Source organism: Giraffa tippelskirchi, chromosome 14, assembly GCF_054371585.1.
Source record: "Giraffa tippelskirchi isolate mGirTip1 chromosome 14, T2T-mGirTip1v1.2.pri, whole genome shotgun sequence".
NCBI classification, from domain to species: Eukaryota; Metazoa; Chordata; class Mammalia; order Artiodactyla; family Giraffidae; genus Giraffa; species Giraffa tippelskirchi.
In genome coordinates this window covers 11510001-11533161 of record NC_137288.1, presented here as the reverse complement: position 1 = coordinate 11533161, position 23161 = coordinate 11510001, and positions in this window count along the sequence as shown.

Here is a 23161-nt window from a genome sequence, read left to right as displayed (position 1 = left end):
GCGGCTCTGCGGCCGAGTTAGGGGAGGAGGGGGGGAGGGGCAGACAGCCTGACAGCCGGGCGACGGGCGCGCGCTGCCGTCTCGGCGGGCGAGGTCGCGAGTGGGAGGGGCCCTGCCCGCAGGTGGACCCGCGGGCACCCGCAGCTCGTCGACAGGGTTAGGGAAGGGGGGGAGTTAGGGAAGGGGGGGAGGGGCTAGAACCCCGTCGGGCTCGTCGACCCGCGGCTCCAAGCGGCTCTGCGGCCGAGTTAGGGGAGGAGGGGGGGAGGGGCAGACAGCCTGACAGCCGGGCGACGGGCGCGCGCTGCCGGCTCGGCGGGCGAGGTCGCGAGTGGGAGAGGCCCTGCCCGCAGGTGGACCCGCGGGCACCCGCAGCTCGTCGACAGGGTTAGGGAAGGGGGGGAGGGGATAGAGCCCCGTCGGGCTCGTCGACCCGCGGCTCCTGGCGGCTCTGCGGCCGAGTTAGGGAAGGGGGGGAGGGGCAGACTCCCTGCCAGGCGGGCGACGCGCGCGCGCTGGCGGCTGGGCGCCATAGGTCGCGAGTGCGAGAGGCCCGGCCGACAGTTGGACACGCGGGCACCGCCAGCTCGGCGGCAGAGTGAGGGAAGGGGGGGAGGGGCAGACACCCTGACAACCGGGCGACGGGCGCGTGCTGGCGGCTCGGCGGGCGAGGTCGCGAGTGGGAGAGGCCCGGCCGACAGCTGGACCCGCGGGCACCGCCAGCTCGGCGGCAGAGTGAGGGAAGGAGGGAGGAGGGGCGGAGTCCCTGCCAGGCGGGCGACGCGCGCGCGCTGGCGGCTGGGCGCCATAGGTCGCGAGTGCGAGAGGCCCGGCCGACAGGTGGACACGCGGGCACCGCCAGCTCGGCGGCAGAGTGAGGGAAGGGGGGGAGGGGCAGACACCCTGACAACCGGGCGACGGGCGCGCGCTGGCGCCTCGGCTGGCGAGGTCGCGAGTGGGAGAGGCCCTGCCCGCAGGTGGACACGCGGGCACCCGCAGCTCGTCGAGAGTTAGGGAAGGGGGGGAGTTAGGGAAGGGGGGGAGGGGATAGAACCCCGTCGGGCTCGTCGACCCGCGGCTCCTGGCGGCTCTGCGGCCGAGTTAGGGGAGGAGGGGGGGAGGGGCAGACAGCCTGACAGCCGGGCGACGGGCGCGCGCTGCCGTCTCGGCGGGCGAGGTCGCGAGTGGGAGGGGCCCTGCCCGCAGGTGGACCCGCGGGCACCCGCAGCTCGTCGACAGGGTTAGGGAAGGGGGGGAGTTAGGGAAGGGGGGGAGGGGCTAGAACCCCGTCGGGCTCGTCGACCCGCGGCTCCAAGCGGCTCTGCGGCCGAGTTAGGGGAGGAGGGGGGGAGGGGCAGACAGCCTGACAGCCGGGCGACGGGCGCGCGCTGCCGGCTCGGCGGGCGAGGTCGCGAGTGGGAGAGGCCCTGCCCGCAGGTGGACCCGCGGGCACCCGCAGCTCGTCGACAGGGTTAGGGAAGGGGGGGAGGGGATAGAGCCCCGTCGGGCTCGTCGACCCGCGGCTCCTGGCGGCTCTGCGGCCGAGTTAGGGAAGGGGGGGAGGGGCAGACTCCCTGCCAGGCGGGCGACGCGCGCGCGCCGGCGGCTGGGCGCCAAAGTTCGCGAGTGCGAGAGGCCCGGCCGACAGGTGGACACGCGGGCACCGCCAGCTCGGCGGCAGAGTGAGGGAAGGGGGGGAGGGGCAGACACCCTGACAACCGGGCGACGGGCGCGTGCTGGCGGCTCGGCGGGCGAGGTCGCGAGTGGGAGAGGCCCTGCCGACAGCTGGACCCGCGGGCACCGCCAGCTCGGCGACAGAGTGAGGGAAGGAGGGAGGAGGGGCGGAGTCCCTGCCAGGCGGGCGACGCGCGCGCGCTGGCGGCTCGGCGGCAGAGGTCGCGAGTGCGAGAGGCCCGGCCGACAGGTGGACACGCGGGCACCGCCAGCTCGGCGCAGAGTGAGGAAAGGGGGGAGGAGGGGCAGACACCCTGACAGCCGGGAGACGGGCTCGCGCTGGCGGCTCGGCGGGCGAGGTCGCGAGTGGGAGAGGCCCTGCCGGCAGGTGGACACGCGGGCACCCGCAGCTCGTCGTCAGGGTTAGGGAAGGGGGGGAGTTAGGGAAGGGGGGGAGGGGCTAGAACCCCGTCGGGCTCGTCGACCCGCGGCTCCTGGCGGCTCTGCGGCCGAGTTAGGGAAGCGGGGGGAGGGGCAGACAGCCTGACAGCCGGGCGACGGGCGCGCGCTGGCGGCTCGGCGGGCGAGGTCGCGAGTGGGAGAGACCCTGCCCGCAGGTGGACCCGCGGGCACCCGCAGCTCGTCGACAGAGTTAGGGAAGGGGGGGAGTTAGGGAAGGGAGGGAGGGGATAGAACCCCTTCGGGCTCGTCGACCCGCGGCTCCAAGCGGCTCTGCGGCCGAGTTAGGGGAGGGCGGGGGAGGGGCAGACAGCCTGACAGCCGGGCGACGGGCGCGCGCTGCCGGCTCGGCGGGCGAGGTCGCGAGTGGGAGGGGCCCTGCCCGCAGGTGGACCCGCGGGCACCCGCAGCTCGTCGACAGGGTTAGGGAAGGGGGGGAGGGGATAGAGCCCCGTCGGGCTCGTCGACCCGCGGCTCCTGGCGGCTCTGCGGCCGAGTTAGGGAAGGGGGGGAGGGGCAGACTCCCTGCCAGGCGGGCGATGCGCGCGCGCTGGCGGCTGGGCGCCATAGGTCGCGAGTGCGAGAGGCCCGGCCGACAGGTGGACACGCGGGCACCGCCAGCTCGGCTGCAGAGTGAGGGAAGGGGGGGAGGGGCAGACAGCCTGACAACCGGGCGACTGGCGCGTGCTGCCGTCTCGGCGGGCGAGGTCGCGAGTGGGAGGGGCCCTGCCCGCAGGTGGACCCGCGGGCACCCGCAGCTCGTCGACAAGGTTAGGGAAGGGGGGAGGAGGGGCGGAGTCCCTGCCAGGCGGGCGACGCGCGCGCGCTGGCGGCTCGGCGGCAGAGGTCGCGAGTGCGAGAGGCCCGGCCGACAGGTGGACACGCGGGCACCCGCAGCTCGTCGAGAGTTAGGGAAGGGGGGGAGTTAGGGAAGGGGGGGAGGGGATAGAACCCCGTCGGGCTCGTCGACCCGCGGCTCCTGGCGGCTCTGCGGCCGAGTTAGGGGAGGAGGGGGGGAGGGGCAGACAGCCTGACAGCCGGGCGACGGGCGCGCGCTGCCGTCTCGGCGGGCGAGGTCGCGAGTGGGAGGGGCCCTGCCCGCAGGTGGACCCGCGGGCACCCGCAGCTCGTCGACAGGGTTAGGGAAGGGGGGGAGTTAGGGAAGGGGGGGAGGGGCTAGAACCCCGTCGGGCTCGTCGACCCGCGGCTCCAAGCGGCTCTGCGGCCGAGTTAGGGGAGGAGGGGGGGAGGGGCAGACAGCCTGACAGCCGGGCGACGGGCGCGCGCTGCCGGCTCGGCGGGCGAGGTCGCGAGTGGGAGAGGCCCTGCCCGCAGGTGGACCCGCGGGCACCCGCAGCTCGTCGACAGGGTTAGGGAAGGGGGGGAGGGGATAGAGCCCCGTCGGGCTCGTCGACCCGCGGCTCCTGGCGGCTCTGCGGCCGAGTTAGGGAAGGGGGGGAGGGGCAGACTCCCTGCCAGGCGGGCGACGCGCGCGCGCTGGCGGCTGGGCGCCATAGGTCGCGAGTGCGAGAGGCCCGGCCGACAGGTGGACACGCGGGCACCGCCAGCTCGGCGGCAGAGTGAGGGAAGGGGGGGAGGGGCAGACACCCTGACAACCGGGCGACGGGCGCGTGCTGGCGGCTCGGCGGGCGAGGTCGCGAGTGGGAGAGGCCCGGCCGACAGCTGGACCCGCGGGCACCGCCAGCTCGGCGGCAGAGTGAGGGAAGGAGGGAGGAGGGGCGGAGTCCCTGCCAGGCGGGCGACGCGCGCGCGCTGGCGGCTGGGCGCCATAGGTCGCGAGTGCGAGAGGCCCGGCCGACAGGTGGACACGCGGGCACCGCCAGCTCGGCGGCAGAGTGAGGGAAGGGGGGGGAGGGGCAGACACCCTGACAACCGGGCGACGGGCGCGCGCTGGCGCCTCGGCGGGCGAGGTCGCGAGTGGGAGAGGCCCTGCCCGCAGGTGGACACGCGGGCACCCGCAGCTCGTCGAGAGTTAGGGAAGGGGGGGAGTTAGGGAAGGGGGGGAGGGGATAGAACCCCGTCGGGCTCGTCGACCCGCGGCTCCTGGCGGCTCTGCCGCCGAGTTAGGGGAGGAGGGGGGGAGGGGCAGACAGCCTGACAGCCGGGCGACGGGCGCGCGCTGCCGTCTCGGCGGGCGAGGTCGCGAGTGGGAGGGGCCCTGCCCGCAGGTGGACCCGCGGGCACCCGCAGCTCGTCGACAGGGTTAGGGAAGGGGGGGAGTTAGGGAAGGGGGGGAGGGGCTAGAACCCCGTCGGGCTCGTCGACCCGCGGCTCCTGGCGGCTCTGCGGCCGAGTTAGGGAAGGGGGGGGAGGGGCAGACTCCCTGCCAGGCGGGCGACGCGCGCGCGCCGGCGGCTGGGCGCCATAGTTCGCGAGTGCGAGAGGCCCGGCCGACAGGTGGACACGCGGGCACCGCCAGCTCGGCGGCAGAGTGAGGGAAGGGGGGGAGGGGCAGACACCCTGACAACCGGGCGACGGGCGCGTGCTGGCGGCTCGGCGGGCGAGGTCGCGAGTGGGAGAGGCCCGGCCGACAGCTGGACCCGCGGGCACCGCCAGCTCGGCGGCAGAGTGAGGGAAGGAGAGAGGAGGGGCGGAGTCCCTGCCAGGCGGGCGACGCGCGCGCGCTGGCGGCTGGGCGACATAGGTCGCGAGTGCGAGAGGCCCGGCCGACAGGTGGACACGCGGGCACCGCCAGCTCGGCGGCAGAGTGAGGGAAGGAGGGAGGAGGGGCGGAGTCCCTGCCAGGCGGGCGACGCGCGCGCGCTGGCGGCTCGGCGGCAGAGGTCGCGAGTGCGAGAGGCCCGGCCGACAGGTGGACACGCGGGCACCGCCAGCTCGGCGGCAGAGTGAGGGAAGGGGGGGAGGGGCAGACAGCCTGACAACCGGGCGACGGGCGCGCGCTGGCGCCTCGGCTGGCGAGGTCGCGAGTGGGAGAGGCCCTGCCCGCAGGTGGACACGCGGGCACCCGCAGCTCGTAGAGAGTTAGGGAAGGGGGGGAGTTAGGGAAGGGGGGGAGGGGATAGAACCCCTTCGGGCTCGTCGACCCGCGGCTCCTGGCGGCTCTGCGGCCGAGTTAGGGGAGGAGGGGGGGAGGGGCAGACAGCCTGACAGCCGGGCAACGGGCGCGCGCTGCCGTCTCGGCGGGCGAGGTCGCGAGTGGGAGGGGCCCTGCCCGCAGGTGGACCCGCGGGCACCCGCAGCTCGTCGACAGGGTTAGGGAAGGGGGGGAGTTAGGGAAGGGGGGGAGGGGCTAGAACCCCGTCGGGCTCGTCGACCCGCGGCTCCAAGCGGCTCTGCGGCCGAGTTAGGGGAGGAGGGGGGGAGGGGCAGACAGCCTGACAGCCGGGCGACGGGCGCGCGCTGCCGGCTCGGCGGGCGAGGTCGCGAGTGGGAGAGGCCCTGCCCGCAGGTGGACCCGCGGGCACCCGCAGCTCGTCGACAGGGTGAGGGAAGGGGGGGAGGGGATAGAGCCCCGTCGGGCTCGTCGACCCGCGGCTCCTGGCGGCTCTGCGGCCGAGTTAGGGAAGGGGGGGAGGGGCAGACTCCCTGCCAGGCGGGCGACGCGCGCGCGCCGGCGGCTGGGCGCCAAAGTTCGCGAGTGCGAGAGGCCCGGCCGACAGGTGGACACGCGGGCACCGCCAGCTCGGCGGCAGAGTGAGGGAAGGGGGGGAGGGGCAGACACCCTGACAACCGGGCGACGGGCGCGTGCTGGCGGCTCGGCGGGCGAGGTCGCGAGTGGGAGAGGCCCTGCCGACAGCTGGACCCGCGGGCACCGCCAGCTCGGCGACAGAGTGAGGGAAGGAGGGAGGAGGGGCGGAGTCCCTGCCAGGCGGGCGACGCGCGCGCGCTGGCGGCTCGGCGGCAGAGGTCGCGAGTGCGAGAGGCCCGGCCGACAGGTGGACACGCGGGCACCGCCAGCTCGGCGCAGAGTGAGGAAAGGGGGGAGGAGGGGCAGACACCCTGACAGCCGGGAGACGGGCTCGCGCTGGCGGCTCGGCGGGCGAGGTCGCGAGTGGGAGAGGCCCTGCCGGCAGGTGGACACGCGGGCACCCGCAGCTCGTCGTCAGGGTTAGGGAAGGGGGGGAGTTAGGGAAGGGGGGGAGGGGCTAGAACCCCGTCGCGCTGGTCGACCCGCGGCTCCTGGCGGCTCTGCGGCCGAGTTAGGGGAGGAGTGGGGGAGGGGCAGACAGCCTGACAGCCGGGCGACGGGCGCGCGCTGCCGTCTCCGCGGGCGAGGTCGCGAGTGGGAGGGGCCCTGCCCGCAGGTGGACCCGCGGGCACCCGCAGCTCGTCGTCAGGGTTAGGGAAGGGGGGGAGTCAGGGAAGGGGGGGAGGGGATAGAACCCCGTCGGGCTCGTCGACCCGCGGCTCCTGGCGGCTCTGCGGCCGAGTTAGGGGAGGAGTGGGGGAGGGGCAGACAGCCTGACAGCCGGGCGACGGGCGCGCAATGGCGGCTCGGCGGGGGAGGTCGCGAGTGGGAGAGACCCTGCCCGCAGGTGGACCCGCGGGCACCCGCAGCTCGTCGACAGAGTTAGGGAAGGGGGGGAGTTAGGGAAGGGGGGGAGGGGCTAGAACCCCGTCGCGCTGGTCGACCCGCGGCTCCTGGCGGCTCTGCGGCCGAGTTAGGGGAGGAGTGGGGGAGGGGCAGACAGCCTGACAACCGGGCGACGGGCGCGTTCTGGCGGCTCGGCGGGCGAGGTCGCTAGTGGGAGAGGCCCGGCCGACAGCTGGACCCGCGGGCACCGCCAGCTCGGCGGCAGAGTGAGGGAAGGAGGGAGGAGGGGCGGAGTCCCTGCCAGGCGGGCGACGCGCGCGCGCTGGCGGCTCGGCGGCAGAGGTCGCGAGTGCGAGAGGCCCGGCCGACAGGTGGACACGCGGGCACCCGCAGCTCGTCGAGAGTTAGGGAAGGGGGGGAGTTAGGGAAGGGGGGGAGGGGATAGAACCCCGTCGGGCTCGTCGACCCGCGGCTCCTGGCGGCTCTGCGGCCGAGTTAGGGGAGGAGGGGGGGAGGGGCAGACAGCCTGACAGCCGGGCGACGGGCGCGCGCTGCCGTCTCGGCGGGCGAGGTCGCGAGTGGGAGGGGCCCTGCCCGCAGGTGGACCCGCGGGCACCCGCAGCTCGTCGACAGGGTTAGGGAAGGGGGGGAGTTAGGGAAGGGGGGGAGGGGCTAGAACCCCGTCGGGCTCGTCGACCCGCGGCTCCAAGCGGCTCTGCGGCCGAGTTAGGGGAGGAGGGGGGGAGGGGCAGACAGCCTGACAGCCGGGCGACGGGCGCGCGCTGCCGGCTCGGCGGGCGAGGTCGCGAGTGGGAGAGGCCCTGCCCGCAGGTGGACCCGCGGGCACCCGCAGCTCGTCGACAGGGTTAGGGAAGGGGGGGAGGGGATAGAGCCCCGTCGGGCTCGTCGACCCGCGGCTCCTGGCGGCTCTGCGGCCGAGTTAGGGAAGGGGGGGAGGGGCAGACTCCCTGCCAGGCGGGCGACGCGCGCGCGCTGGCGGCTGGGCGCCATAGGTCGCGAGTGCGAGAGGCCCGGCCGACAGTTGGACACGCGGGCACCGCCAGCTCGGCGGCAGAGTGAGGGAAGGGGGGGAGGGGCAGACACCCTGACAACCGGGCGACGGGCGCGTGCTGGCGGCTCGGCGGGCGAGGTCGCGAGTGGGAGAGGCCCGGCCGACAGCTGGACCCGCGGGCACCGCCAGCTCGGCGGCAGAGTGAGGGAAGGAGGGAGGAGGGGCGGAGTCCCTGCCAGGCGGGCGACGCGCGCGCGCTGGCGGCTGGGCGCCATAGGTCGCGAGTGCGAGAGGCCCGGCCGACAGCTGGACACGCGGGCACCGCCAGCTCGGCGGCAGAGTGAGGGAAGGGGGGGAGGGGCAGACACCCTGACAACCGGGCGACGGGCGCGCGCTGGCGCCTCGGCTGGCGAGGTCGCGAGTGGGAGAGGCCCTGCCCGCAGGTGGACACGCGGGCACCCGCAGCTCGTCGAGAGTTAGGGAAGGGGGGGAGTTAGGGAAGGGGGGGAGGGGATAGAACCCCGTCGGGCTCGTCGACCCGCGGCTCCTGGCGGCTCTGCGGCCGAGTTAGGGGAGGAGGGGGGGAGGGGCAGACAGCCTGACAGCCGGGCGACGGGCGCGCGCTGCCGTCTCGGCGGGCGAGGTCGCGAGTGGGAGGGGCCCTGCCCGCAGGTGGACCCGCGGGCACCCGCAGCTCGTCGACAGGGTTAGGGAAGGGGGGGAGTTAGGGAAGGGGGGGAGGGGCTAGAACCCCGTCGGGCTCGTCGACCCGCGGCTCCAAGCGGCTCTGCGGCCGAGTTAGGGGAGGAGGGGGGGAGGGGCAGACAGCCTGACAGCCGGGCGACGGGCGCGCGCTGCCGGCTCGGCGGGCGAGGTCGCGAGTGGGAGAGGCCCTGCCCGCAGGTGGACCCGCGGGCACCCGCAGCTCGTCGACAGGGTTAGGGAAGGGGGGGAGGGGATAGAGCCCCGTCGGGCTCGTCGACCCGCGGCTCCTGGCGGCTCTGCGGCCGAGTTAGGGAAGGGGGGGAGGGGCAGACTCCCTGCCAGGCGGGCGACGCGCGCGCGCCGGCGGCTGGGCGCCAAAGTTCGCGAGTGCGAGAGGCCCGGCCGACAGGTGGACACGCGGGCACCGCCAGCTCGGCGGCAGAGTGAGGGAAGGGGGGGAGGGGCAGACACCCTGACAACCGTGCGACGGGCGCGTGCTGGCGGCTCGGCGGGCGAGGTCGCGAGTGGGAGAGGCCCTGCCGACAGCTGGACCCGCGGGCACCGCCAGCTCGGCGACAGAGTGAGGGAAGGAGGGAGGAGGGGCGGAGTCCCTGCCAGGCGGGCGACGCGCGCGCGCTGGCGGCTCGGCGGCAGAGGTCGCGAGTGCGAGAGGCCCGGCCGACAGGTGGACACGCGGGCACCGCCAGCTCGGCGCAGAGTGAGGAAAGGGGGGAGGAGGGGCAGACACCCTGACAGCCGGGAGACGGGCTCGCGCTGGCGGCTCGGCGGGCGAGGTCGCGAGTGGGAGAGGCCCTGCCGGCAGGTGGACACGCGGGCACCCGCAGTTCGTCGACAGGGTGAGGGAAGGGGGGGAGGGGATAGAGCCCCGTCGGGCTCGTCGACCCGCGGCTCCTGGCGGCTCTGCGGCCGAGTTAGGGAAGCGGGGGGAGGGGCAGACAGCCTGACAGCCGGGCGACGGGCGCGCGCTGCCGTCTCGGCGGGCGAGGTCGCGAGTGGGAGGGGCCCGGCCGACAGCTGGACCCGCGGGCACCGCCAGCTCGGCGGCAGAGTGAGGGAAGGAGGGAGGAGGGGCGGAGTCCCTGCCAGGCGGGCGACGCGCGCGCGCTGGCGGCTGGGCGCCATAGGTCGCGAGTGCGAGAGGCCCCGCCGACAGGTGGACACGCGGGCACCGCCAGCTCGGCTGCAGAGTGAGGGAAGGGGGGGAGGGGCAGACAGCCTGACAACCGGGCGACGGGCGCGTGCTGCCGTCTCGGCGGGCGAGGTCGCGAGTGGGAGGGGCCCTGCCCGCAGGTGGACCCGCGGGCACCCGCAGCTCGTCGACAAGGTTAGGGAAGGGGGGGAGTCAGGGAAGGGGGGGAGGGGATAGAACCCCGTCGGGCTCGTCGACCCGCGGCTCCTGGCGGCTCTGCGGCCGAGTTAGGGAAGCGGGGGGAGGGGCAGACAGCCTGACAGCCGGGCGACGGGCGCGCGCTGGCGGCTCGGCGGGCGAGGTCGCGAATGGGAGAGACCCTGCCCGCAGGTGGACCCGCGGGCACCCGCAGCTCGTCGACAGAGTTAGGGAAGGGGGGGAGTTAGGGAAGGGAGGGAGGGGATAGAACCCCTTCGGGCTCGTCGACCCGCGGCTCCAAGCGGCTCTGCGGCCGAGTTAGGGGAGGGCGGGGGAGGGGCAGACAGCCTGACAGCCGGGCGACGGGCGCGCGCTGCCGGCTCGGCGGGCGAGGTCGCGAGTGGGAGGGGCCCTGCCCGCAGGTGGACCCGCGGGCACCCGCAGCTCGTCGACAGGGTTAGGGAAGGGGGGGAGGGGATAGAGCCCCGTCGGGCTCGTCGACCCGCGGCTCCTGGCGGCTCTGCGGCCGAGTTAGGGAAGGGGGGGAGGGGCAGACTCCCTGCCAGGCGGGCGATGCGCGCGCGCTGGCGGCTGGGCGCCATAGGTCGCGAGTGCGAGAGGCCCGGCCGACAGGTGGACACGCGGGCACCGCCAGCTCGGCTGCAGAGTGAGGGAAGGGGGGGAGGGGCAGACAGCCTGACAACCGGGCGACTGGCGCGTGCTGCCGTCTCGGCGGGCGAGGTCGCGAGTGGGAGGGGCCCTGCCCGCAGGTGGACCCGCGGGCACCCGCAGCTCGTCGACAAGGTTAGGGAAGGGGGGGAGTCAGGGAAGGGGGGGAGGGGATAGAACCCCGTCGGGCTCGTCGACCCGCGGCTCCTGGCGGCTCTGCGGCCGAGTTAGGGAAGCGGGGGGAGGGGCAGACAGCCTGACAGCCGGGCGACGGGCGCGCAATGGCGGCTCGGCGGGGGAGGTCGCGAGTGGGAGAGACCCTGCCCGCAGGTGGACCCGCGGGCACCCGCAGCTCGTCGACAGAGTTAGGGAAGGGGGGGAGTTAGGGAAGGGAGGGAGGGGATAGAACCCCTTCGGGCTCGTCGACCCGCGGCTCCAAGCGGCTCTGCGGCCGAGTTAGGGGAGGGGGGGGGAGGGGCAGACAGCCTGACAGCCGGGCGACGGGCGCGCGCTGCCGGCTCGGCGGGCGAGGTCGCGAGTGGGAGAGGCCCTGCCCGCAGGTGGACCCGCGGGCACCCGCAGCTCGTCGACAGGGTTAGGGAAGGGGGGGAGGGGATAGAGCCCCGTCGGGCTCGTCGACCCGCGGCTCCTGGCGGCTCTGCGGCCGAGTTAGGGAAGGGGGGGAGGGGCAGACTCCCTGCCAGGCGGGCGACGCGCGCGCGCTGGCGGCTGGGCGCCATAGGTCGCGAGTGCGAGAGGCCCGGCCGACAGGTGGACACGCGGGCACCGCCAGCTCGGCGGCAGAGTGAGGGAAGGGGGGGAGGGGCAGACACCCTGACAACCGGGCGACGGGCGCGTGCTGGCGGCTCGGCGGGCGAGGTCGCGAGTGGGAGAGGCCCGGCCGACAGCTGGACCCGCGGGCACCGCCAGCTCGGCGGCAGAGTGAGGGAAGGAGGGAGGAGGGGCGGAGTCCCTGCCAGGCGGGCGACGCGCGCGCGCTGGCGGCTGGGCGCCATAGGTCGCGAGTGCGAGAGGCCCGGCCGACAGGTGGACACGCGGGCACCGCCAGCTCGGCGGCAGAGTGAGGGAAGGGGGGGGAGGGGCAGACACCCTGACAACCGGGCGACGGGCGCGCGCTGGCGCCTCGGCGGGCGAGGTCGCGAGTGGGAGAGGCCCTGCCCGCAGGTGGACACGCGGGCACCCGCAGCTCGTCGAGAGTTAGGGAAGGGGGGGAGTTAGGGAAGGGGGGGAGGGGATAGAACCCCGTCGGGCTCGTCGACCCGCGGCTCCTGGCGGCTCTGCCGCCGAGTTAGGGGAGGAGGGGGGGAGGGGCAGACAGCCTGACAGCCGGGCGACGGGCGCGCGCTGCCGTCTCGGCGGGCGAGGTCGCGAGTGGGAGGGGCCCTGCCCGCAGGTGGACCCGCGGGCACCCGCAGCTCGTCGACAGGGTTAGGGAAGGGGGGGAGTTAGGGAAGGGGGGGAGGGGCTAGAACCCCGTCGGGCTCGTCGACCCGCGGCTCCTGGCGGCTCTGCGGCCGAGTTAGGGAAGGGGGGGGAGGGGCAGACTCCCTGCCAGGCGGGCGACGCGCGCGCGCCGGCGGCTGGGCGCCATAGTTCGCGAGTGCGAGAGGCCCGGCCGACAGGTGGACACGCGGGCACCGCCAGCTCGGCGGCAGAGTGAGGGAAGGGGGGGAGGGGCAGACACCCTGACAACCGGGCGACGGGCGCGTGCTGGCGGCTCGGCGGGCGAGGTCGCGAGTGGGAGAGGCCCGGCCGACAGCTGGACCCGCGGGCACCGCCAGCTCGGCGGCAGAGTGAGGGAAGGAGAGAGGAGGGGCGGAGTCCCTGCCAGGCGGGCGACGCGCGCGCGCTGGCGGCTGGGCGACATAGGTCGCGAGTGCGAGAGGCCCGGCCGACAGGTGGACACGCGGGCACCGCCAGCTCGGCGGCAGAGTGAGGGAAGGAGGGAGGAGGGGCGGAGTCCCTGCCAGGCGGGCGACGCGCGCGCGCTGGCGGCTCGGCGGCAGAGGTCGCGAGTGCGAGAGGCCCGGCCGACAGGTGGACACGCGGGCACCGCCAGCTCGGCGGCAGAGTGAGGGAAGGGGGGGAGGGGCAGACAGCCTGACAACCGGGCGACGGGCGCGCGCTGGCGCCTCGGCTGGCGAGGTCGCGAGTGGGAGAGGCCCTGCCCGCAGGTGGACACGCGGGCACCCGCAGCTCGTAGAGAGTTAGGGAAGGGGGGGAGTTAGGGAAGGGGGGGAGGGGATAGAACCCCTTCGGGCTCGTCGACCCGCGGCTCCTGGCGGCTCTGCGGCCGAGTTAGGGGAGGAGGGGGGGAGGGGCAGACAGCCTGACAGCCGGGCAACGGGGCGCGCTGCCGTCTCGGCGGGCGAGGTCGCGAGTGGGAGGGGCCCTGCCCGCAGGTGGACCCGCGGGCACCCGCAGCTCGTCGACAGGGTTAGGGAAGGGGGGGAGTTAGGGAAGGGGGGGAGGGGCTAGAACCCCGTCGGGCTCGTCGACCCGCGGCTCCAAGCGGCTCTGCGGCCGAGTTAGGGGAGGAGGGGGGGAGGGGCAGACAGCCTGACAGCCGGGCGACGGGCGCGCGCTGCCGGCTCGGCGGGCGAGGTCGCGAGTGGGAGAGGCCCTGCCCGCAGGTGGACCCGCGGGCACCCGCAGCTCGTCGACAGGGTTAGGGAAGGGGGGGAGGGGATAGAGCCCCGTCGGGCTCGTCGACCCGCGGCTCCTGGCGGCTCTGCGGCCGAGTTAGGGAAGGGGGGGAGGGGCAGACTCCCTGCCAGGCGGGCGACGCGCGCGCGCCGGCGGCTGGGCGCCAAAGTTCGCGAGTGCGAGAGGCCCGGCCGACAGGTGGACACGCGGGCACCGCCAGCTCGGCGGCAGAGTGAGGGAAGGGGGGGAGGGGCAGACACCCTGACAACCGGGCGACGGGCGCGTGCTGGCGGCTCGGCGGGCGAGGTCGCGAGTGGGAGAGGCCCTGCCGACAGCTGGACCCGCGGGCACCGCCAGCTCGGCGACAGAGTGAGGGAAGGAGGGAGGAGGGGCGGAGTCCCTGCCAGGCGGGCGACGCGCGCGCGCTGGCGGCTCGGCGGCAGAGGTCGCGAGTGCGAGAGGCCCGGCCGACAGGTGGACACGCGGGCACCGCCAGCTCGGCGCAGAGTGAGGAAAGGGGGGAGGAGGGGCAGACACCCTGACAGCCGGGAGACGGGCTCGCGCTGGCGGCTCGGCGGGCGAGGTCGCGAGTGGGAGAGGCCCTGCCGGCAGGTGGACACGCGGGCACCCGCAGCTCGTCGTCAGGGTTAGGGAAGGGGGGGAGTTAGGGAAGGGGGGGAGGGGCTAGAACCCCGTCGCGCTGGTCGACCCGCGGCTCCTGGCGGCTCTGCGGCCGAGTTAGGGGAGGAGTGGGGGAGGGGCAGACAGCCTGACAGCCGGGCGACGGGCGCGCGCTGCCGTCTCCGCGGGCGAGGTCGCGAGTGGGAGGGGCCCTGCCCGCAGGTGGACCCGCGGGCACCCGCAGCTCGTCGTCAGGGTTAGGGAAGGGGGGGAGTCAGGGAAGGGGGGGAGGGGATAGAACCCCGTCGGGCTCGTCGACCCGCGGCTCCTGGCGGCTCTGCGGCCGAGTTAGGGGAGGAGTGGGGGAGGGGCAGACAGCCTGACAGCCGGGCGACGGGCGCGCAATGGCGGCTCGGCGGGGGAGGTCGCGAGTGGGAGAGACCCTGCCCGCAGGTGGACCCGCGGGCACCCGCAGCTCGTCGACAGAGTTAGGGAAGGGGGGGAGTTAGGGAAGGGGGGGAGGGGCTAGAACCCCGTCGCGCTGGTCGACCCGCGGCTCCTGGCGGCTCTGCGGCCGAGTTAGGGGAGGAGTGGGGGAGGGGCAGACAGCCTGACAACCGGGCGACGGGCGCGTTCTGGCGGCTCGGCGGGCGAGGTCGCTAGTGGGAGAGGCCCGGCCGACAGCTGGACCCGCGGGCACCGCCAGCTCGGCGGCAGAGTGAGGGAAGGAGGGAGGAGGGGCGGAGTCCCTGCCAGGCGGGCGACGCGCGCGCGCTGGCGGCTCGGCGGCAGAGGTCGCGAGTGCGAGAGGCCCGGCCGACAGGTGGACACGCGGGCACCCGCAGCTCGTCGAGAGTTAGGGAAGGGGGGGAGTTAGGGAAGGGGGGGAGGGGATAGAACCCCGTCGGGCTCGTCGACCCGCGGCTCCTGGCGGCTCTGCGGCCGAGTTAGGGGAGGAGGGGGGGAGGGGCAGACAGCCTGACAGCCGGGCGACGGGCGCGCGCTGCCGTCTCGGCGGGCGAGGTCGCGAGTGGGAGGGGCCCTGCCCGCAGGTGGACCCGCGGGCACCCGCAGCTCGTCGACAGGGTTAGGGAAGGGGGGGAGTTAGGGAAGGGGGGGAGGGGCTAGAACCCCGTCGGGCTCGTCGACCCGCGGCTCCAAGCGGCTCTGCGGCCGAGTTAGGGGAGGAGGGGGGGAGGGGCAGACAGCCTGACAGCCGGGCGACGGGCGCGCGCTGCCGGCTCGGCGGGCGAGGTCGCGAGTGGGAGAGGCCCTGCCCGCAGGTGGACCCGCGGGCACCCGCAGCTCGTCGACAGGGTTAGGGAAGGGGGGGAGGGGATAGAGCCCCGTCGGGCTCGTCGACCCGCGGCTCCTGGCGGCTCTGCGGCCGAGTTAGGGAAGGGGGGGAGGGGCAGACTCCCTGCCAGGCGGGCGACGCGCGCGCGCTGGCGGCTGGGCGCCATAGGTCGCGAGTGCGAGAGGCCCGGCCGACAGTTGGACACGCGGGCACCGCCAGCTCGGCGGCAGAGTGAGGGAAGGGGGGGAGGGGCAGACACCCTGACAACCGGGCGACGGGCGCGTGCTGGCGGCTCGGCGGGCGAGGTCGCGAGTGGGAGAGGCCCGGCCGACAGCTGGACCCGCGGGCACCGCCAGCTCGGCGGCAGAGTGAGGGAAGGAGGGAGGAGGGGCGGAGTCCCTGCCAGGCGGGCGACGCGCGCGCGCTGGCGGCTGGGCGCCATAGGTCGCGAGTGCGAGAGGCCCGGCCGACAGGTGGACACGCGGGCACCGCCAGCTCGGCGGCAGAGTGAGGGAAGGGGGGGAGGGGCAGACACCCTGACAACCGGGCGACGGGCGCGCGCTGGCGCCTCGGCTGGCGAGGTCGCGAGTGGGAGAGGCCCTGCCCGCAGGTGGACACGCGGGCACCCGCAGCTCGTCGAGAGTTAGGGAAGGGGGGGAGTTAGGGAAGGGGGGGAGGGGATAGAACCCCGTCGGGCTCGTCGACCCGCGGCTCCTGGCGGCTCTGCGGCCGAGTTAGGGGAGGAGGGGGGGAGGGGCAGACAGCCTGACAGCCGGGCGACGGGCGCGCGCTGCCGTCTCGGCGGGCGAGGTCGCGAGTGGGAGGGGCCCTGCCCGCAGGTGGACCCGCGGGCACCCGCAGCTCGTCGACAGGGTTAGGGAAGGGGGGGAGTTAGGGAAGGGGGGGAGGGGCTAGAACCCCGTCGGGCTCGTCGACCCGCGGCTCCAAGCGGCTCTGCGGCCGAGTTAGGGGAGGAGGGGGGGAGGGGCAGACAGCCTGACAGCCGGGCGACGGGCGCGCGCTGCCGGCTCGGCGGGCGAGGTCGCGAGTGGGAGAGGCCCTGCCCGCAGGTGGACCCGCGGGCACCCGCAGCTCGTCGACAGGGTTAGGGAAGGGGGGGAGGGGATAGAGCCCCGTCGGGCTCGTCGACCCGCGGCTCCTGGCGGCTCTGCGGCCGAGTTAGGGAAGGGGGGGAGGGGCAGACTCCCTGCCAGGCGGGCGACGCGCGCGCGCCGGCGGCTGGGCGCCAAAGTTCGCGAGTGCGAGAGGCCCGGCCGACAGGTGGACACGCGGGCACCGCCAGCTCGGCGGCAGAGTGAGGGAAGGGGGGGAGGGGCAGACACCCTGACAACCGGGCGACGGGCGCGTGCTGGCGGCTCGGCGGGCGAGGTCGCGAGTGGGAGAGGCCCTGCCGACAGCTGGACCCGCGGGCACCGCCAGCTCGGCGACAGAGTGAGGGAAGGAGGGAGGAGGGGCGGAGTCCCTGCCAGGCGGGCGACGCGCGCGCGCTGGCGGCTCGGCGGCAGAGGTCGCGAGTGCGAGAGGCCCGGCCGACAGGTGGACACGCGGGCACCGCCAGCTCGGCGCAGAGTGAGGAAAGGGGGGAGGAGGGGCAGACACCCTGACAGCCGGGAGACGGGCTCGCGCTGGCGGCTCGGCGGGCGAGGTCGCGAGTGGGAGAGGCCCTGCCGGCAGGTGGACACGCGGGCACCCGCAGCTCGTCGTCAGGGTTAGGGAAGGGGGGGAGTTAGGGAAGGGGGGGAGGGGCTAGAACCCCGTCGGGCTCGTCGACCCGCGGCTCCTGGCGGCTCTGCGGCCGAGTTAGGGAAGCGGGGGGAGGGGCAGACAGCCTGACAGCCGGGCGACGGGCGCGCGCTGGCGGCTCGGCGGGCGAGGTCGCGAGTGGGAGAGACCCTGCCCGCAGGTGGACCCGCGGGCACCCGCAGCTCGTCGACAGAGTTAGGGAAGGGGGGGAGTTAGGGAAGGGAGGGAGGGGATAGAACCCCTTCGGGCTCGTCGACCCGCGGCTCCAAGCGGCTCTGCGGCCGAGTTAGGGGAGGGCGGGGGAGGGGCAGACAGCCTGACAGCCGGGCGACGGGCGCGCGCTGCCGGCTCGGCGGGCGAGGTCGCGAGTGGGAGGGGCCCTGCCCGCAGGTGGACCCGCGGGCACCCGCAGCTCGTCGACAGGGTTAGGGAAGGGGGGGAGGGGATAGAGCCCCGTCGGGCTCGTCGACCCGCGGCTCCTGGCGGCTCTGCGGCCGAGTTAGGGAAGGGGGGGAGGGGCAGACTCCCTGCCAGGCGGGCGATGCGCGCGCGCTGGCGGCTGGGCGCCATAGGTCGCGAGTGCGAGAGGCCCGGCCGACAGGTGGACACGCGGGCACCGCCAGCTCGGCTGCAGAGTGAGGGAAGGGGGGGAGGGGCAGACAGCCTGACAACCGGGCGACTGGCGCGTGCTGCCGTCTCGGCGGGCGAGGTCGCGAGTGGGAGGGGCCCTGCCCGCAGGTGGACCCGCGGGCACCCGCAGCTCGTCGACAAGGTTAGGGAAGGGGGGAGGAGGGGCGGAGTCCCTGCCAGGCGGGCGACGCGCGCGCGCTGGCGGCTCGGCGGCAGAGGTCGCGAGTGCGAGAGGCCCGGCCGACAGGTGGACACGCGGGCACCCGCAGCTCGTCGAGAGTTAGGGAAGGGGGGGAGTTAGGGAAGGGGGGGAGGGGATAGAACCCCGTCGGGCTCGTCGACCCGCGGCTCCTGGCGGCTCTGCGGCCGAGTTAGGGGAGGAGGGGGGGAGGGGCAGACAGCCTGACAGCCGGGCGACGGGCGCGCGCTGCCGTCTCGGCGGGCGAGGTCGCGAGTGGGAGGGGCCCTGCCCGCAGGTGGACCCGCGGGCACCCGCAGCTCGTCGACAGGGTTAGGGAAGGGGGGGAGTTAGGGAAGGGGGGGAGGGGCTAGAACCCCGTCGGGCTCGTCGACCCGCGGCTCCAAGCGGCTCTGCGGCCGAGTTAGGGGAGGAGGGGGGGAGGGGCAGACAGCCTGACAGCCGGGCGACGGGCGCGCGCTGCCGGCTCGGCGGGCGAGGTCGCGAGTGGGAGAGGCCCTGCCCGCAGGTGGACCCGCGGGCACCCGCAGCTCGTCGACAGGGTTAGGGAAGGGGGGGAGGGGATAGAGCCCCGTCGGGCTCGTCGACCCGCGGCTCCTGGCGGCTCTGCGGCCGAGTTAGGGAAGGGGGGGAGGGGCAGACTCCCTGCCAGGCGGGCGACGCGCGCGCGCTGGCGGCTGGGCGCCATAGGTCGCGAGTGCGAGAGGCCCGGCCGACAGGTGGACACGCGGGCACCGCCAGCTCGGCGGCAGAGTGAGGGAAGGGGGGGAGGGGCAGACACCCTGACAACCGGGCGACGGGCGCGTGCTGGCGGCTCGGCGGGCGAGGTCGCGAGTGGGAGAGGCCCGGCCGACAGCTGGACCCGCGGGCACCGCCAGCTCGGCGGCAGAGTGAGGGAAGGAGGGAGGAGGGGCGGAGTCCCTGCCAGGCGGGCGACGCGCGCGCGCTGGCGGCTGGGCGCCATAGGTCGCGAGTGCGAGAGGCCCGGCCGACAGGTGGACACGCGGGCACCGCCAGCTCGGCGGCAGAGTGAGGGAAGGGGGGGGAGGGGCAGACACCCTGACAACCGGGCGACGGGCGCGCGCTGGCGCCTCGGCGGGCGAGGTCGCGAGTGGGAGAGGCCCTGCCCGCAGGTGGACACGCGGGCACCCGCAGCTCGTCGAGAGTTAGGGAAGGGGGGGAGTTAGGGAAGGGGGGGAGGGGATAGAACCCCGTCGGGCTCGTCGACCCGCGGCTCCTGGCGGCTCTGCCGCCGAGTTAGGGGAGGAGGGGGGGAGGGGCAGACAGCCTGACAGCCGGGCGACGGGCGCGCGCTGCCGTCTCGGCGGGCGAGGTCGCGAGTGGGAGGGGCCCTGCCCGCAGGTGGACCCGCGGGCACCCGCAGCTCGTCGACAGGGTTAGGGAAGGGGGGGAGTTAGGGAAGGGGGGGAGGGGCTAGAACCCCGTCGGGCTCGTCGACCCGCGGCTCCTGGCGGCTCTGCGGCCGAGTTAGGGAAGGGGGGGGAGGGGCAGACTCCCTGCCAGGCGGGCGACGCGCGCGCGCCGGCGGCTGGGCGCCATAGTTCGCGAGTGCGAGAGGCCCGGCCGACAGGTGGACACGCGGGCACCGCCAGCTCGGCGGCAGAGTGAGGGAAGGGGGGGAGGGGCAGACACCCTGACAACCGGGCGACGGGCGCGTGCTGGCGGCTCGGCGGGCGAGGTCGCGAGTGGGAGAGGCCCGGCCGACAGCTGGACCCGCGGGCACCGCCAGCTCGGCGGCAGAGTGAGGGAAGGAGAGAGGAGGGGCGGAGTCCCTGCCAGGCGGGCGACGCGCGCGCGCTGGCGGCTGGGCGACATAGGTCGCGAGTGCGAGAGGCCCGGCCGACAGGTGGACACGCGGGCACCGCCAGCTCGGCGGCAGAGTGAGGGAAGGAGGGAGGAGGGGCGGAGTCCCTGCCAGGCGGGCGACGCGCGCGCGCTGGCGGCTCGGCGGCAGAGGTCGCGAGTGCGAGAGGCCCGGCCGACAGGTGGACACGCGGGCACCGCCAGCTCGGCGGCAGAGTGAGGGAAGGGGGGGAGGGGCAGACAGCCTGACAACCGGGCGACGGGCGCGCGCTGGCGCCTCGGCTGGCGAGGTCGCGAGTGGGAGAGGCCCTGCCCGCAGGTGGACACGCGGGCACCCGCAGCTCGTAGAGAGTTAGGGAAGGGGGGGAGTTAGGGAAGGGGGGGAGGGGATAGAACCCCTTCGGGCTCGTCGACCCGCGGCTCCTGGCGGCTCTGCGGCCGAGTTAGGGGAGGAGGGGGGGAGGGGCAGACAGCCTGACAGCCGGGCAACGGGCGCGCGCTGCCGTCTCGGCGGGCGAGGTCGCGAGTGGGAGGGGCCCTGCCCGCAGGTGGACCCGCGGGCACCCGCAGCTCGTCGACAGGGTTAGGGAAGGGGGGGAGTTAGGGAAGGGGGGGAGGGGCTAGAACCCCGTCGGGCTCGTCGACCCGCGGCTCCAAGCGGCTCTGCGGCCGAGTTAGGGGAGGAGGGGGGGAGGGGCAGACAGCCTGACAGCCGGGCGACGGGCGCGCGCTGCCGGCTCGGCGGGCGAGGTCGCGAGTGGGAGAGGCCCTGCCCGCAGGTGGACCCGCGGGCACCCGCAGCTCGTCGACAGGGTGAGGGAAGGGGGGGAGGGGATAGAGCCCCGTCGGGCTCGTCGACCCGCGGCTCCTGGCGGCTCTGCGGCCGAGTTAGGGAAGGGGGGGAGGGGCAGACTCCCTGCCAGGCGGGCGACGCGCGCGCGCCGGCGGCTGGGCGCCAAAGTTCGCGAGTGCGAGAGGCCCGGCCGACAGGTGGACACGCGGGCACCGCCAGCTCGGCGGCAGAGTGAGGGAAGGGGGGGAGGGGCAGACACCCTGACAACCGGGCGACGGGCGCGTGCTGGCGGCTCGGCGGGCGAGGTCGCGAGTGGGAGAGGCCCTGCCGACAGCTGGACCCGCGGGCACCGCCAGCTCGGCGACAGAGTGAGGGAAGGAGGGAGGAGGGGCGGAGTCCCTGCCAGGCGGGCGACGCGCGCGCGCTGGCGGCTCGGCGGCAGAGGTCGCGAGTGCGAGAGGCCCGGCCGACAGGTGGACACGCGGGCACCGCCAGCTCGGCGCAGAGTGAGGAAAGGGGGGAGGAGGGGCAGACACCCTGACAGCCGGGAGACGGGCTCGCGCTGGCGGCTCGGCGGGCGAGGTCGCGAGTGGGAGAGGCCCTGCCGGCAGGTGGACACGCGGGCACCCGCAGCTCGTCGTCAGGGTTAGGGAAGGGGGGGAGTTAGGGAAGGGGGGGAGGGGCTAGAACCCCGTCGCGCTGGTCGACCCGCGGCTCCTGGCGGCTCTGCGGCCGAGTTAGGGGAGGAGTGGGGGAGGGGCAGACAGCCTGACAGCCGGGCGACGGGCGCGCGCTGCCGTCTCCGCGGGCGAGGTCGCGAGTGGGAGGGGCCCTGCCCGCAGGTGGACCCGCGGGCACCCGCAGCTCGTCGTCAGGGTTAGGGAAGGGGGGGAGTCAGGGAAGGGGGGGAGGGGATAGAACCCCGTCGGGCTCGTCGACCCGCGGCTCCTGGCGGCTCTGCGGCCGAGTTAGGGGAGGAGTGGGGGAGGGGCAGACAGCCTGACAGCCGGGCGACGGGCGCGCAATGGCGGCTCGGCGGGGGAGGTCGCGAGTGGGAGAGACCCTGCCCGCAGGTGGACCCGCGGGCACCCGCAGCTCGTCGACAGAGTTAGGGAAGGGGGGGAGTTAGGGAAGGGGGGGAGGGGCTAGAACCCCGTCGCGCTGGTCGACCCGCGGCTCCTGGCGGCTCTGCGGCCGAGTTAGGGGAGGAGTGGGGGAGGGGCAGACAGCCTGACAACCGGGCGACGGGCGCGTTCTGGCGGCTCGGCGGGCGAGGTCGCTAGTGGGAGAGGCCCGGCCGACAGCTGGACCCGCGGGCACCGCCAGCTCGGCGGCAGAGTGAGGGAAGGAGGGAGGAGGGGCGGAGTCCCTGCCAGGCGGGCGACGCGCGCGCGCTGGCGGCTCGGCGGCAGAGGTCGCGAGTGCGAGAGGCCCGGCCGACAGGTGGACACGCGGGCACCCGCAGCTCGTCGAGAGTTAGGGAAGGGGGGGAGTTAGGGAAGGGGGGGAGGGGATAGAACCCCGTCGGGCTCGTCGACCCGCGGCTCCTGGCGGCTCTGCGGCCGAGTTAGGGGAGGAGGGGGGGAGGGGCAGACAGCCTGACAGCCGGGCGACGGGCGCGCGCTGCCGTCTCGGCGGGCGAGGTCGCGAGTGGGAGGGGCCCTGCCCGCAGGTGGACCCGCGGGCACCCGCAGCTCGTCGACAGGGTTAGGGAAGGGGGGGAGTTAGGGAAGGGGGGGAGGGGCTAGAACCCCGTCGGGCTCGTCGACCCGCGGCTCCAAGCGGCTCTGCGGCCGAGTTAGGGGAGGAGGGGGGGAGGGGCAGACAGCCTGACAGCCGGGCGACGGGCGCGCGCTGCCGGCTCGGCGGGCGAGGTCGCGAGTGGGAGAGGCCCTGCCCGCAGGTGGACCCGCGGGCACCCGCAGCTCGTCGACAGGGTTAGGGAAGGGGGGGAGGGGATAGAGCCCCGTCGGGCTCGTCGACCCGCGGCTCCTGGCGGCTCTGCGGCCGAGTTAGGGAAGGGGGGGAGGGGCAGACTCCCTGCCAGGCGGGCGACGCGCGCGCGCTGGCGGCTGGGCGCCATAGGTCGCGAGTGCGAGAGGCCCGGCCGACAGTTGGACACGCGGGCACCGCCAGCTCGGCGGCAGAGTGAGGGAAGGGGGGGAGGGGCAGACACCCTGACAACCGGGCGACGGGCGCGTGCTGGCGGCTCGGCGGGCGAGGTCGCGAGTGGGAGAGGCCCGGCCGACAGCTGGACCCGCGGGCACCGCCAGCTCGGCGGCAGAGTGAGGGAAGGAGGGAGGAGGGGCGGAGTCCCTGCCAGGCGGGCGACGCGCGCGCGCTGGCGGCTGGGCGCCATAGGTCGCGAGTGCGAGAGGCCCGGCCGACAGCTGGACACGCGGGCACCGCCAGCTCGGCGGCAGAGTGAGGGAAGGGGGGGAGGGGCAGACACCCTGACAACCGGGCGACGGGCGCGCGCTGGCGCCTCGGCTGGCGAGGTCGCGAGTGGGAGAGGCCCTGCCCGCAGGTGGACACGCGGGCACCCGCAGCTCGTCGAGAGTTAGGGAAGGGGGGGAGTTAGGGAAGGGGGGGAGGGGATAGAACCCCGTCGGGCTCGTCGACCCGCGGCTCCTGGCGGCTCTGCGGCCGAGTTAGGGGAGGAGGGGGGGAGGGGCAGACAGCCTGACAGCCGGGCGACGGGCGCGCGCTGCCGTCTCGGCGGGCGAGGTCGCGAGTGGGAGGGGCCCTGCCCGCAGGTGGACCCGCGGGCACCCGCAGCTCGTCGACAGGGTTAGGGAAGGGGGGGAGTTAGGGAAGGGGGGGAGGGGCTAGAACCCCGTCGGGCTCGTCGACCCGCGGCTCCAAGCGGCTCTGCGGCCGAGTTAGGGGAGGAGGGGGGGAGGGGCAGACAGCCTGACAGCCGGGCGACGGGCGCGCGCTGCCGGCTCGGCGGGCGAGGTCGCGAGTGGGAGAGGCCCTGCCC